At 39.0% G+C, this 8,811-nt stretch overlaps 1 pseudogene; it reads left to right on the plus strand.

The window, feature by feature from the left end:
• Positions 1-5,603: 5,603 nt before the first annotated feature.
• Positions 5,604-8,072, plus strand: LOC118150535 (polyadenylate-binding protein 1 pseudogene; annotated as a pseudogene).
• The last annotated feature ends 739 nt before the right edge of the window (positions 8,073-8,811 follow it).

An 8,811-nucleotide genomic window follows, 5' to 3' on the forward strand; every position in this document is an offset into this window, starting at 1 on the left:
AAACGTTCTGAACATGTGATTGGTATGTAGAGCCTGGGATGTCATGGAGAACCACTCAGGGAAACAGGCAGGTCAGAAGTATTTTCGTAATAATATGAAAACATTATTTTCCTTTCTCACTGCGTTGACATTTACTTGATGTTGCAAAAAGCTAGTGACTTAGCATGGATGAAGGCAGTGGCACTAAGCCTTTTTGGTTTATCATTTCATTCTTTTCTGTCTGGCACTAACAGTAGAACAAACAAACAAACAAAAAAGTAAACAAAATCTACCGAAGGATGTCCTTTATAGAACAGATTCATTCACCTATTAGACACGTATTGACCCATGACTGAGTAAACATCTTTCTACGGTAGAACATGGGTTTTACTAGAATAGGGGAATTGAGAAACTATGTTTCTTCTGATTTTCAGTCTTGGGCAGACATTTTGTCTAAAATGAATGAAGTGAGCTCATTACTTCAAGGAAAACAACTAACAGCATCTGTAGACAGTGATGCATTTGGACTTGCAAGAGAACCATAGAATGTTTTGAAACTTGCATTCAGTGCTGTAACCTACACAATTTTCCAATACATAAGGTGTTTCTTAAAGACGGCATCAGTGGTTACTAACATATACGGTTTTTTAAATATTGCATAATAAAAATTTGCCAAAATCTGCAAGATCAGCAAAACTTAGGGAAGCAGTAGTTTCTAAGTGAGTACTGTATGATGTTGCACAATCATGTATGGTCAAAAGAGCCCTCAAAAATGCAATAGATAATTAATGTTAATGTAACAGAGTAAGAAGTCTATTTATAATAATTTCAGTTTCCATATGGCAATCTAAAATTTATTTAAGAAACTACCATTTGTTGGGTTTTGGTGTAGTATCAAACTCCAACTACCTGCAAAGACTATTAGAATATTTCTCCCTTTTCTAATTACCATCTGTGAAAGGCCAGATTTTCTACATATATCAGACAAAACAATGTATTGTGGGCCAGTTGCAATGGCTCATGCCTGTAATCCCAGCACTTTGAGAGGCCAAGGTGGGTGGATTGCTTAAACTGAGGAGTTTGAGACCAGTCTGGGTGAAACCTCATCTCTGAAAAAAAAAAAAACAAAAAACCCATCTTTAAAAAAAAAACACACCCAACTCTAAAAAAAAAAAAAACCCATCTCTAAGAAATTAGCCGGACGCGGTGGCTCAAGCCTGTAATCCCAGCACTTTGGGAGGCCGAGGCGGGTGGATCACGAGGTCGAGAGACCGAGACCATACTGGTCAACATGGTGAAACCCCGTCTCTACTAAAAATACAAAAAAATTAGCTGGGCGTGGTGGCGCACGCCTGTAATCCCAGCTACTCAGGAGGCTGAGGCAGGAGAATTGCTTGAACCCAGGAGGCGGAGGTTGCGGTGAGCCGAGATCGTGCCATTGCACTCCAGCCTGGGTAACAAGAGCGAAACTCTGTCTCAAAAAAAAAAAAAAAAAAAAAAAAAAAAAAAAATTTGCAAGCATGTAAAATAATGCCATATTTCTCATTTTTTTTTGCCTTAGAACAGTTATTTTAACCAAAATATGGTATTTATTAATTTGTAATGTTTATTATTGCCATTTTAAAATAAATTAATAAATATATGTATTTAATTCTCAGTACACAGTGGTAAATATTGGACAGGTAAAATTCACATTAACAAAGTTCTCTCAAAATGTTTGAAGAATATGAAGAGAGTTTAGGGAGTTTGAGAAACGCTACTCAGGAATATTCTTGACCTATTAGAATGGCCTTTATAAATTGTAGTTCGTTTGCACCATTTCTACTGATCTGCTTGAGTCTTAGATGTGTCTTGGTATGGTCAGATTCCTCTTAAAGCTTACTTCCAATCTTAAAACTCACATGGACTCCTACTGTCTGATGGCTTAATCTCCTCTTTCATTCAACAACTTCCAATTGATACCAACAACTGCAGCAAACCGGTTTCTGCTGTTGCTACGATTTCACTGATCCTTCTGCTTGTTTCTACTCCTTGATCTTCACAACTGCCCACTGAGGTAAGCGTTATCAGGATTTTGATAAAAATTCAAATCAGGCTAAGAAACTGTGAAAGCTCATCCTACTCAGCGAGTCATTCTTGTCATACCCAACGAAAACAAGAGTCGAGAGACCAGGAGGCAAAAGCACTTAGGACTCGGAGGATTGCTCCAAAAATGAAATTCTCTGCAAGCCCAGCAGTTAAACTGCCTGCTGTGACCTGAAACTGGTTTTATCTACCAGCTGCTGAAACAACCAGCTGTGGCTGCCCTCACTGATCGATCAAAACTTGCCGGCTCCCCAAAACCTTACTAGTGCCAATGAACTTTCTCAAAGAGCAATACATAACATTTCTCCTTTTCCTAAAATCTCCTTTCTCTTTGTTCTTCAGACATAGTGAAGAGCACTGGGTCTGTGTATATCCCCCGAATTGCAATTCTTTCTTCCCAAAGGAATGTTTTAATTTCAGAGATTCACCTCTGTATTTTATTTGGCTTTGACAAAACCAAGGCTTAGAGGTTTGATACCCTATCCATGGCCCCTTACCTCAGAAGAGGTTTCCTTTTTCCAGTCAGAATTCTGAATCTCTACAGTAGAATCCCTTCCCAGCAAAAGGATCATTGCTTTCCAATTAATTACAGGTGTTTTTAGGCTACGGAAATTATACATGTAGATGTACAATTCGTTTAGACCCTATGCTGTTTCAAATCAAGTGATGTAAATTATTCAAACCCACTGGGAAATTCATTAAAATGCTCTTATTTTTTAAAACCCCCCTCCCCCAAAATCTCACTCTCCAATGTCAAACTTAAACATTTTAAATGTAATTTTTATAATTTATAGTGAACATTTCAATTTTAGTAACCTTCAATATTTCAGATGCATCCAAGTTAGTTTCTGATGTTCATTTTCTAAAATTTCAGAAAATTGGTGCATCTTTCTTGTAATTTTTACTTTTATGATAACACTTTTACATTTCCAAATTTCTATATTGTGAGAAAGTCTTTTGGGCTTTATTATTGATTGAATTCCAGAAATGTTCTCAATACAAGAAAGTATTCCAATATTATATAAATATTATTCATTTAAAATTTTTAATTGGATTCAAAGGGATGGAAATGTATTTCTGCATTATTTAAACTTCACTGCTAAACAAAGATATTTTCAAGGATCAAGGTTTATCGGATCCTGAATTAACTTTAAGCTTTCCTTTCGATTTGATTCTATTTCCTGGTGATCTGTCCTGATATGTCTTCTGTTTCTTTTCATTAATATTGAAAGTTTTCTTTAAGAAGAACCTTTTTTAAAAAAAAAAAAAATTAAGAAGCATAAATGGCGAGATAATTGTAAAAAATTCTGAATTCTTATATTTAATAAAATTTTGTTCTAATCCTTGAATGTTTGGCTTCTTCTCACATTCCTGGGTTAAAATAATATGTATATTTTCCCTCTTCGGCTATTGAGAGACCTTGATTTATTGTGAAGAAAAGTAGGACACAAACTTACCATGATAAATTCTTGGATTATTTATTTCTGGACTTTTTTCTTTTCACAGTGTTTCATCAGGGAGTTTTTGTTTTTAGTCTACTTTACATTTTGTTTTTATTCTACTTTACATTTGTTGAACCACTCATTTCTAAATTTCAAAAATTTTTTTAATTTGAGGGAAATTTATTTAATTATATAAAAATAAATGTAGTATCTAGTTATACCTATGCTTATATATTTATGTAACTGTATATGTACATATTTGTGCAACTGTATATATTTATGTAACTTGATGTATATGTGCACACACACATTCACACATACATATGTGTACATGCATGTAAACATATCTTACCCTCCTGCTTTTTATAGGAACCTTTTCTTGTTTTCTGCCTGGACCGTCCTCTTGAAACACTTTGAGAGTATTAACTTGACACAAAAATTAGAACATTCCCTTCTTGTTCTTGAATTATGTGTTGGTTCTGAAGTTAGGCGTCTGGTTTGCCCAGGTGTTTGATTGCTCCAAATGTTGGGTGAGAGTGGGGTGTCTATTCACAGGAGGGTGTGCAGTGCCATTAACATGGTGAGTGCTATTAACATGGTTTGGTAGTTCGTTTTGTACCCATGTCCCTCTCCAGCTTTCCGGGCCCCTCACCCAGTCCAGCATCCCTAGCTCTCACTGTGGCCCAGGAATACAATGCTGCGAACTGATAACCCTGGAATTTGCTTTGGTGCTATAGCTTGTCTCTCAGTGATTTTTCCACTGCCAGAATGTAGCAGGGGTTGCTCCTTTTGGTAATCACTCAAATAAATGCAGTGAATTGTTGGGCCAGGTGTTAGAGCCCTAGCAATGGAAAATGACTGGTTTGAAAAGGGAAGTGTTATTTTGTAGAAAGAATGCTGCAGAATAATGCAGCAGGTGCCTCAGCAAGAGAGGACTGAGCATACCTGGTGGACTTTTCCTTAGGGGCATCTGTGGACCCTAAAGTGGGAGCTGAAGGGTAATTGGGACCACATTAGCCGTGTAGGTCATGATAAATGATTACGTTTGTAGACATTTTGGTGCCTTAATGTCAGCAAGGACTGCACAGTGAATTTTGACATGCATGCATTCCAGAGACGCGTAGAAATTCTAGTTACTCACAAATTTGGGAAACGCAGTGTGGTACTGGATGCCAGCTTTAGATAGCAGAGAAGTCTAATCACTTTGAAATTTCTCAGATAAGGAATTTTGGTTCCGGATAGTCTGTTTGATATTTACCAGGTGGTCTTTGCTTTCCTCACAAATGAGAAACATTTAGATAGCTGAGCAATGAGTAAGGTAGATTTATTTTATGTCCTTCCTTTTGACATCATTCTATTTAAAATAATTTCTGACTTATTGAAATTTATGAAGTACCAAAAAAGTCCACACGCATTTACCAGATTCGCTCAAATTTGCCAAATATTAATGTCTTGCCACATTTGCTTTTACCGCTTCTTTTGTGCACCCGTACGTACGTATAAGAAAAATGAATTCTTAGTGATTTTTTTTATTTGCTTGCTGTTTTGTCTTTTTGTCTGCCTTTTTCTGTAAGTGTGACTGTGTGTCTAACTTTATAACGGTTGCATCATAAGTTGCAAATGTAAATCTCATTTAGCCCTAACTACTTCAGAGGGCATTTCTTAAGATACGTAGACGTTCTCTTGTATATTACCAGCACGGTGATGAACGTCAGCAAATCAACAATGCTTCAAGGCTATATCTTTGGACTTGCAGAACCGCTAACTATACCAGTATAAACAAACCTAGCGCTTCTCCCAGGCGGTTAGTGCTGAGTGTGCTGGGTGTGTGCTCCGGGCTCAGAACGCACATTTATTATTAAAAAAATAAAAATAAAAAGTCTTAAAAAGCCCCCCAGATTTACAAAAAATCTGCGTCTCCCCTGCCAGAGACTTTTATTTATTTATTTATTTATTTATTTATTCCTCTTTTATAAAATAACCTGGTGAAGCGGCGGAGACCGACCTGCCTGCCCGGGGCTCCGAAACAGCTCGAAGAAGGAACCAAGAGACCGAGGCCTTCCTGCTGCCCGGACCCGACACCGCCACCATCGCTCCCCGTCGGCAGCAGGCAGCCAGCGGCAGCGGATCGACCGCGTTTGGCGACCCGGTAGAGTAGTTTTCGATTCCGGTGGATTTTTGTCCCTCTGTGCTTGCCCCCACCCCCATTACCCCGGCTCCGCTACCGGGCCCGGGCAGTTGCTTTCTTCCTCTTACAGAAAGGTCGCGGCCTGTGGCTCTGTGGTCAGCCTTGCCAAGATGAACCCCAGCGCACGCAGCTTCCTCATGGCCCCGCTCTACGTGGGGGACCTCCACCCAGACGTGACCGAAACGATGCTCTATGACAAGTTCTGCCCGGTCGGGCCTATCCTCTCCATCCGGGTCTGCAGGGACTCGATCACTGGCCGCTCCTTGGGCTACGCGTATGTGAACTTCCAGCAGCCGCTGGACGCGGATCGTGCTTTGAATACCATGAATTTTGATGTTATAAAGGGCAAGCCACTACGCATCATGTGGTCTCACCGTGATCCATCACTTCGCAAAAGTGGAGTGGGCAACATATTTATTAAAAATCTGGACAAATCCATTGATAGTAAAGCACTGTATGATACATTTTCTACTTTTGGTAACATCCTCTCATGTAAGTTGGTTTGTGATGAAAACGGTTCCAAGGGCTATGGATTTGTACACTTTGAGACACAGGAAGCAGCTAAAACTGCTATTGAAAAAATGAATGGAATGCTCCTAAACGATCGCAAAGTATTTGTTGGACCATTTAAGTCTCGTAAAGAACGAGAAGCTGAATTTGAAGCTAGGGCAAAAGAGTTCACCAATGTTTACATCAAGAATTTTGGAGAAGACATGGACAATGAGGGCCTTAAGGATCTCTTTGGCAAGTTTGGGCCTGTCTTAAGTGTGAAAGTGATGACTGACGGAAGTGGAAAATCCAAAGGATTTGGATTTGTAAACTTTAAAAGGCATGAAGATGCACAGAAAGCTGTGGATGAGATGAATGGAAATGAGCTCAATGGAAAACAAATTTACGTTGGTCGAGCTCAGCCAAAGTGGGAACGGCAAATAAAACTTAAGCGCAAATTTGAACAGATGAAGCACGACAGGAACACCAGATATAAGGGTGTTAATCTTTATGTGAAAAACCTTGATGATAGTATTGATGATGAACGCCTCCGGAAAGAGTTTTCTCCATTTGGCACAATCAGGAGTGCAAAGGTTATGATGGACGGTGATCGCAGCAAAGGGTTTGGTTTCGTATGTTTCTCCTCCCCAGAAGAAGCCATTAAAGCACTTACAAACATGAAAGGTAGAATTCTGGCCACAAAGCCACTGTATGTAGCTTTAGCTCAGCACAAACAAGAGCGCCAGGCTCGCCTCACTAACAAGTATATGCAGAGAATGGCAAGTGTACGAGCTGTGCCCAACCCTGTGATCAACCCCCACCAGCCAGCACCTCCTTCAGATTATTTCACGGCGGTTCTCCCACAGACTCAGAACCGGGCTGCATACTACCTTCCTAGCCAAATTGTTCAACTAAGACCGAATCCTTGCTGGATTGCTCAGCGTGGCAGACCTCATCCATTCCAAAATATGCCCAGGACTATCCACCCAGCTGCTGCTAGACTACCATTTAGTACTATGACACCAGCTTTTCCACAGGTTCCACGGGTCATGTCAACACAGCGTGTTGCTAACACAACAATGCAGAGGATGGGCCCATGTCCTGCAGCTGCAGCTGCTGCAGCTACTCCTGCTGTCTGCACCTTTCCACAGTATAAATATGCTGTGGGAATTCGCAGTCCTCAGCAACATCTTCATGCACAGCCACAAGTTAGAGTGCAACAGCCTGCTGTTCATGTACAAGGTCAAGAATCTTTCACCGCTTCCATGTTGGCATCTCCCCCTACTCAAGAGCAAAAGTAAATGTTGGGTGAACGGCTGTTTCCTCTTACTCAAGCCATGCACCCTACTCTTGCTGGTAAAATCCCTGGCATGTCGTTGGAGATGGATAATTCAGAACTTCTTCATATGCTCGAGTCTCCAGAGTCACTCCGTTCTAAGGTTGACGAAGCTGTAGCTGTACTACGAGCCCACCAAGCCAAAGAGGCTGCCCAGAAAGCGGTTAACAGCGCCACCTGTGTTCCGATTGTTTAAAATTGATCAGGGACCATGAAAAGAAACTTGTGCTTCACCGAAGAAAAACATCTAAACATCAAAAAATTTAAATGTTATGGAAAAAAATTGCAAAATGTAAAATAAAAAAAGGAAAGAAAACTTTGAACCTTATGTATCCAGCTAATGCCAGGTCTAGCAAACATAATGCTAGCCCTAGATTACTTATTGATTTAAAAACAAAACAAAACAGAACTCACAAAAAAAGTAAAAAAACAAAAATTAATGTTCTATAGACCTTGGGAAAAAGAATTTTCAGCAAAGTACAAAAACTTAAAGCATTTCTTTCTTTAATTTTGTACTTCTTTAGTGTGGAATAGCTCAAAATGTCGGTTCCGTTTTAAGTAACAAAATTGAAAACTGAGCAAGCAATTCTTGCTTTAATAAAAATTCCTTAAACAATGGAAAAAAAAAAAAACTACCAAGTAGAGTTCCAGGTGCTCAAAACACTCTTTTGTTTTTAGCCTGAGGTATATGGGCACAATTCTTATCAAAGAGTTACTTTTCCCCTCCGTCACTCAATGTGGTTATGCTATTTATTTATTTTTTGGCTTGTATGAACCTTTGGTTTTCTTTTCCCTCCCTGTCTTTTTGATTATATCTATTTTTGAGTATGTGAACATGTGTAATACTAAAGTGAAAATAATACAAAAAGGACTCAGAAAAGTGTCACTCTTCATTTCTTATTATTGGTTCTGGCCTCTCCTATCTTTCCATCCTGTTTGCATTCATCCCTAAACATTTTGAACTTCATTAGTTTCTGATTTATTTGACTGTGCTGCTTTGTACACAAATGAGCCTTCTCCTTTCTCATCTCACCCTTTAACTTCTTTCTTGCATAAAAGTTTCATTAATCATAGGCACTGTTTTGCTTTTTGTTGTTTCACTTAATATTTTTAAAAACTCACTATCAGTTTAAAATAATGTTTGTATTTTCCCTTTTCTACGGTTTCAGAGCACACCATTGCATGTATGCTCCACAGTTTATTAGAACATTCACTTATGAAAGAACATTTAGTTTTATTCTCAATGTGCTGCAGTTTCAGACAGCACTACAATAAATAATTTTACACGTGTA

This window comes from Callithrix jacchus, chromosome X, assembly GCF_049354715.1.
Source record: "Callithrix jacchus isolate 240 chromosome X, calJac240_pri, whole genome shotgun sequence".
NCBI classification, from domain to species: domain Eukaryota; kingdom Metazoa; phylum Chordata; class Mammalia; order Primates; family Cebidae; genus Callithrix; species Callithrix jacchus.